The sequence below is a fragment of the Orycteropus afer genome, unplaced genomic scaffold (genome assembly GCF_000298275.1).
Source record: "Orycteropus afer afer isolate SDZICR_OR568_19922 unplaced genomic scaffold, OryAfe1.0 scaffold00147, whole genome shotgun sequence".
NCBI lineage: Eukaryota > Metazoa > Chordata > Mammalia > Tubulidentata > Orycteropodidae > Orycteropus > Orycteropus afer.
Genome location: NW_006921734.1, coordinates 279,369 through 286,722, shown reverse-complemented (window position 1 = coordinate 286,722; position 7,354 = coordinate 279,369). Strand labels below are relative to the sequence as shown.

Below are 7,354 nucleotides of genomic sequence, written 5' to 3'. Positions count from 1 at the left end.
GACTATGAGACCAGAAGAACTAGATGGTGCCCGGCTACCACTGTCAACCACTCAGAGGGGGATCTATGAAGGAGACCCTGAATAGAGAGGGAGAAAAATGTGGAACAAAACTCAAAAGCATTTGGGAAAAAAAAGGGGGGGGGAGGTTTGCTGGTCTGATAGAGCCTGTGGAACCACGGAGACTATGGCCCCTAGCTGTCCTTCAGGTCAGGAATTGAACCCACACCTTTGGCTTCCAGCCAAACAAAAGACAGGCATGGGAGCTGAACATTTACCTGAGGTAGGTATTGGAGAGAACAACCATGGGAGAAAGAAGGGCTGTTTATGCACTGGGAGACAGCTCAGGGGGCAGGGGTGAATGGAGGGATGGACACAGGGAAGAGGTGACTGTCAGGAGGAAGTGAGAGAGGAGCTGTTGCATTGTGGTGAATTGTGGTCAATGTCATGAGACAAAGTGTGTGTGAACTGCTGAATGGAAAGTGAATTTGCTCTGTAAATTTTCACCCAAATCACAATAAATAATAATAATAATAATAAAAACAGGAGATCCAACATAGAGGAGAGGTTAAGGGAATATCAAGATGATAATGAATAAGCATCTCAAGATGACATCAGTGTGTTTAGCATTGAGGACAACTTATCCAGATCAGGGCAGGCCATAGGCTATGAACTTCTTTTAGGAAGATGCCAACTACTAGAAAACCTCATGCATCTGAACATCTTGAGAGGAGTTTTAGAGAATCAGCATAGTTTGGGTCTAAATAAATGATAGGTACATAGGAAAACAAACAAACAAACAACAACAGAAAAAAAACTGCCAATTTTTACCTTCAGGAAGAAAAAATAATTGTGCAGGAAAGGCAAAGTAGTCATAACTAATTATGTGGTTCAGCTATGAATAATATTTCTATAGTCACAGTGCAAACACTGACAGTTGAATTGAATAAAATGCTATTCAGAGGTTGAGAGATGTGTAGTGAAGAGAAGTAAATTCTTTCTACCATAATGAGAAGTAAATATAATGCCTAAAACTAAAAACTCAAGAACACAAGAAGGAATAATACAAGCATATTATTTTGAAATACTGTATATAAGTAACCATGAGAAGAATCAGTGAAAATGTGAAGGTGATTGCCTCTGGGAAGAGGAGAACAGGAGGGAGCAGGAGACAGCTATTGTTTCTTGTAGAAGTATTTGTCTCTTCAAAGTATGTTATATGTAATTTTTAAAAAATTAAAACAAATAAAAGTAAAATAAAAAATGTAAAGAAATAGTTGAAACGGTAAAATATATCCATACGCAATCTCTCTCTTCCTTTAAAATTGTAGAGATGTCAGCCCAGCAGCTAGTCAGCTGGAGAAGAGTATTGTTTTTTACTCTCCTAAATCAGCTGATGAAGAAGTTCATTCCCTTTCTAGTACTCCCTATGAATTGATCAGAAACTTGTTGGAAATGGAAATTCCAATTCTGCCTTGAAACAGCCCCGTTAGCGATTACTTCTTCACCTCCATGTGATCCTGTGCTTCTCTCTGCTGATCTTCTCCATAAAAGCTCTGCATATTGGTATGTGTTGATTTATGAGACTCCTTCCAGCCTTTATTCCATTTTTGTTTTTTCTTACCTTTGTTATTTCCCTTGGCAAATGTCAGTGTTAATATTTGACCTATGCAGGAAATGTTCAGCCAAAGAAAGTCCTTGTGGCCTGAGACAGATGGTGAGGCCCTGTTGTTGCCTTGGGGTAACAGATTACATTTTCAAGGCATTCTCATGTGACAGCTGTGTACCTTTGATCAAAACACTGTGAAATACAAACCTTCCTATCCTTCTCAGCATAGAAACAGTAGGACAATGTTCTCTTGGATCAAAGGATGGCATGCCAACTACTGCATAGGACTTCATATGCAATAAATACTCATGTCCTAACAAAAGACACAGACTGATATGGGTTAGTACAGAAGGGAGGGCCTGTGATGGGGGTAAGGGGGGTTGGACTCCCTTTGTGCTTGGGACCTCATAGGCATTATGAATTTAGATGCAAAAGTTTAAGAGTCTCTAGCATATTATATGTCATTGTGAATGGTACTGATGGTAAGATCTTAAAAATGTGGCCTCTTTTCATGCTGAGTATGGCAATGGAGAAAGAATGGAAAATATTAAATGACATATGTACACACAGACAAGCTGAATTCATTCATTCCGACAATCTGTGTGATTTATGTGGTTACATGATACCCACTTTGTTCTAGATCCAGGGAGACAATGATCAACATGACTCAGTCCTTGCCTACACAGGGCTGATAGCCTATGAAATAGATGTTCCCTCCTCATAGGGTAGCTATGGGTATGAAATGATATAATAGACATGAAACCTTTTTAAAAATTGTACTGTTTTACAGGATCATAATAATCACGCCTGTTAATTCATCCCAGGAGAAGATTCTTTGACTCTGGATCTTCTTTTTAGCCTTTGTTTTGCCTTATAGCTTGAGGCATTCACATTCTATTTTACTGATACTTTTTCTGATCCAGAGGAAAGAAGCATTTGCTTGCAGTAGTCCTTTACCAGTTGAACAAACCCCAAAACTCAGGTATCTCTACTCCATTCTCCACAAAGATATCAGAGTGGTTGTTCTAAGGGGCAAATATTGTGTCATTCTCTACATAAAAGCCCTCAGTAGCTCTCTGCTGTCTACTAGGGTAAAGTCCAAATCCCCAAGCATGTCATTCAATGCCCTTGTGATCTGTCCCCTGCTCACTTTCTAGCTTTCATTCATCTACATACTCCCTACCTCCCAGCCACGCTTATACTTCCCACCAGTAGAATGTAAGCTCTATGAGGTAGGGATTTCCTTGTTCACTGTTATATCCTCAGTACCCACAACAATGCTTGGGACATAGTAGAGACTCAATAAATATTTGTTGAACACGTGATTGGATAAATATGCTGTTTCTTATCTAACATGCCCTTACTTTTCTCATATTGACACATCCTGACTTACCCTTCAAGATCCAGTTTAACCTGTTTCTTAAAGAGCTTTCTTTAACCCACTCATACTCCTTCCTCTATGTATTTTTGCACCTTGAACAGATTTCTATTGCTTGTTCATAGGACATAGCATTGTAGTTACTTGGTTGCCTGTCCTCCCTACAAGACTTTTAATTCCCTGATGGCTGAGGCTGTGTCTTATTTATCTCTGAATTTATGCAGCCTAGTATAGTTCTTAGGAGCTCTGGTAGCATAGTGCCTAAGGCACTTGACTGCTAACCAGAAGGCCAGAAGGCTGGCGGTTCAAATCCACCAGCCACTCCTCAGAAGGAAGGTTAGGCAATCCTACTTCCATAGTGATACTGCCTCGGAAACCCAAGGAGGGGTCGCTATGAGTCGTGGCCGACTCGATGGCAAAATAACAACAACAACAACAACAGTATAGTTCTTATATATTTATTCATTAGTTAAATAATATTTGAATCCCTGCTCTGTTCCAGCCCACTGGGGTGGGCTCTAGGGTTATAGCAGTGAATCAGACATGATCCCCCTGCTCCTAAGCTCCCAACTCATAGCAACCCCTCCTTGGGTTTCTGAGGCAGTATCTCTGTGGAAGTAGATTGCCCAGTCTTCCTTCTGAGGAGTGGCTGGTATTAAATATTGTAGACAATTAAAATATGTGTGGTAAGTGCAATAGTGAAGGGGGTCTATGACCATCATGGGAGCACTTGGGAAAGGCTCCACACTCAAAATGTGAGGGATCAAGAAAAGCTCCCAGAAGAGGTCCCTCAGAAAAACAAAGATAATTTGAAGAATAAATAGCAGTTAGCTAAAAAGTGTGGGAAAAAGTGTTTAAGGAAGTAAAACAAGTTTGGATAATGGAAGGAAGAGAAAAAAGGAAGGGAGGGGGGAATAGAAGGAAGGAAAGCAGGGAGGGAGGAAAAAGACTGAAAGGGAAAGAGGGGCAAATGAAGGATGGAGAAAAGAAGGAAGGAAAGGGGGCGGCTTATGATTATATCTCGTAAACATTTCTTGTTCCAGAAGATGACCTTACCCAGGGCCCTATAACTGCCAGAAGCCACCTGCTACCCCATCTGATTTGGAGCAGGGAACTCTAGTACTGCTGTTTTTACTTCCAGTATATTTTAGAGTTGGAAGGAATCTTCACTACCCATTTCTAGCCCCCTTATTCTAGAAATAAGCAAACTAAGGCCCACAGACATTAGTAATGATAATATGTTGCTTTTATCTGTCATCTTACAGTTTACAAAACACCTTCATCCTTGTCCAGTTTGAACTCAACAACCCTGTGAGGCAGGATCATTCTTTTTTCCATATCAGGAAACCAAGTCTCAAATGTAATGAGTGGTACTGGAAGCCAGGTCTTCTGGTGTCACGCCCAGTACTCATTCTGCCAATGTCACACAGCTAGCTAGGAGCAGAGCCAGCAGTAGTCTCCAGACACCTCACTCGAAGCTCCTTCCAGAAGGCAAGAGAGTTCTGACACCAGATTGGGACTGATCACTGCTTATTATTCACTCTGTGCCCCAATTATAAGAACACTTGTGCTGAATGACTGATTTGTCAATGGCCTCGGGGATGTTGGAATGACTGGGGTTTGCTTGGTTTTGCCCTCATTTGGTGTCAGGTTGTGGGTAAGCCCTGTTACAAATAAAAAGATTAGCAATTCTGATTATGTAAAAAGGTAAAATGTCTGTAATACCAAGATTCAATGAACAAAGTTAAAAGATAAACCCTAGATCTGACTCATGTGACCCCTCCTTGGGTTTCCAAGGCAGTCTCTCTACGTAAGTAGATTGCCCATCTTCCTTCCAAGGAGTGGCTGGTGGGTTTGAACCACCAGGCTTCTAGTTAGCAGTCAAATGCCTTAAGCACTATGCCACCAGAGCCACTAACTGCATATTAGACAATCCAAAATACAAGGGATAACATAAAGAGTACAAGGAATTCCTGTAAGTCAATAAGAAAAAGACAAGTAACCCAGTAAAAATAGGGCAAAGAGCATGAATAGGCATTTCACACAAAACTCGCTGCTGTCAAGTCAGTCCCGACTCATAGTGACCCTTCCTTGGGTTTCTGAGGCAGTATCTCTAAGTAGATTGCCCAGTCTTCCTTCCGAGGAGTCGCTGGGGGTCACACAAAACAAGAACTTTTAATGGCTAAGAAACACATGAAAAATGTTCAACCTTACTATTAATCAAAGAAATACATAATAAACATAAATAACCTTGCACCTCAATCAGATTTGTAAAAATCTTAAAAGTCTAACAATAACAAGTATTGGTGAAGGTGGGACAACAAAGAATTCCAGTTTGGAAGGGAAAAAGAAAATATCTGATAAAGCTGAAAATGCTCTATAACCCAGCAATGCTACTCCACATCTAGATATTGGATTATAATTGCTGTGTTATAGAGAAGTGGATTAGAATTGCTGTATTAGAAAAATTTTCACATATATGCACAGAAGTGTGTATGAGGAGGGTCATCAAAGCACTATTTCTCATCAAAACATAATTAATTTAATGTTCACTGTTAGATGAATAGATCCTATGCAAGCTGTATTTACACAATAGAATAATATACTCTAATAATGAACTAACCAGGATAATACAAGTTAACATTTGACAATACAATGCTGAGGAAAAAAGAAAATTTCAGAATATTATACACTATGTTACAATTCATAAAATTAAAGAAATACTGCATCCCTCTCTTTTCTGCACAAGGAGCAGCTCCTCTGCCACAGACCCTCATCCCCTGAAAGTGTATGCCTGTGCCAAGTTCATCTCCACCCCTTCCCTGGTCAGGAGCACATCCCAGTTGCTGAGCTGACCATTGTCTGCAACCAAAACAAAACTCACTGTCATTGAGTTGATCCTGACCCATACAGAATTGTGTTTCCAAGGCTGTAAATCTTTATGGAAGCAGACTGCCTCATTTTTCTTCCACTGAGTGGCTGTTGGGTTCAAACAACTCACCTCTTGGTTAGCAGCCAAATCCCTTAACCCCTGTACCACCAGTGCTCCTCACCATTGTCTGCAGTGGTGCTCTAACATCCTGAAACACTGACAGATGAGAGCTTCAGCAGCTTGATAGCCCCACATTCCCTGACCTCACTTATCCCTGTTGCAGTTTCCAAACAAGCACCATTTCAAGGGACATTGACAGAACAGCCAAGTTCACTGGTGCTAGAGCTGCCACAGTTGAAGTGGCTGGCTCTGGAGCTGGGATTGGGACTGTGTTTGGGAGCCTCATCACTGGTTATGCCAGGACCCCGTCCCTGAAGCAGCAGCTCTTCTCCTACACCATTCTGGGCTTTGCTCTCTTAGAGGTCATGGGGTTCTTTTGCCTGATGGTCACCTTTCTCATCGTCTTCACCATGTAAATGAGCTGTCTCCATCCTCTCATAGTTCTTTTTCTTGTGTTTTGTCTGCCTTATATGTTCCTTTCACTGTACTTCCACAAGCAGCCTGGGGAAAGTGATTGTCTCAGGGTTTGACAGAGGGAAGACAAAAAAATACTGTATCAATAAGAGAGAAAGAAATCCTACATAATGTTTATTAATACATACATATGAAGAAAAGTATAAAAGCATGGACTGAATATATACCAAATTCATTGTAATAGTTACCTCTAAGGAAGGATAATAAGGTAAGATGAAGAAGCCTAGAGAATTTCAACTTTATCTGTCAGGCTTTATTTTTCTTTAAATATATTTTCAAATATCTAAATCAAATACTTAAAGTGATTTTATAACTTTGTTAATTCATACATTAAACTATTTTCCCAAGCACTGTTAATAAACATGGTATTTCACATGTAAGTTTCAAATACTTCCCCTTCCACCCAAAAGGGAACACTCTCAGTTTCCTTATCTGTTAAAAGAGGAGGCAGATTAGGTCATTTGTATGGTCTCTTCCAGTTCTGACACTATAGCCTCCTATGAAATCTCAAAGGCTTTGAGGAGATTGTAGATGAGTGACCTTTTGTGCTGGGAAGGGTTAGGAATATACTGTCAGCTGTTACAAGGGAAGGAAGCCCTGGCACCATTTTTAAACTATGAAAGCGTCTTCTTTTCACAGTAGCCTCACCGCAGAGGCATTCCTCAGTTAGTGTCCTATCTATTTATATTCTGGAAACTCTGTCTAATTCAAGCTTCTACACAAAGTTCGATACGGTGCTGTGGTTTGGACATTCCTATATTGTTTCCGTTCTCACCTCATCCAGGCCCAAAGCCTTGGCATGGTACTTCCTTGTCAGTAATTCTTGCATAAAACAGTAGGCTGAGGAGCTTGGTGACCATATATTGAATCCAAAAGTAGAACTTTTAATTTGACATAGGTCTGA

General features: G+C 40.5%; 1 pseudogene; it reads left to right on the top strand.

Annotated features, from left to right (window-relative positions):
• The window catches only part of LOC103201347, a 56,917-nt pseudogene extending 50,525 nt beyond the window's left edge, over positions 1-6,392 (top strand).
• The last annotated feature ends 962 nt before the right edge of the window (positions 6,393-7,354 follow it).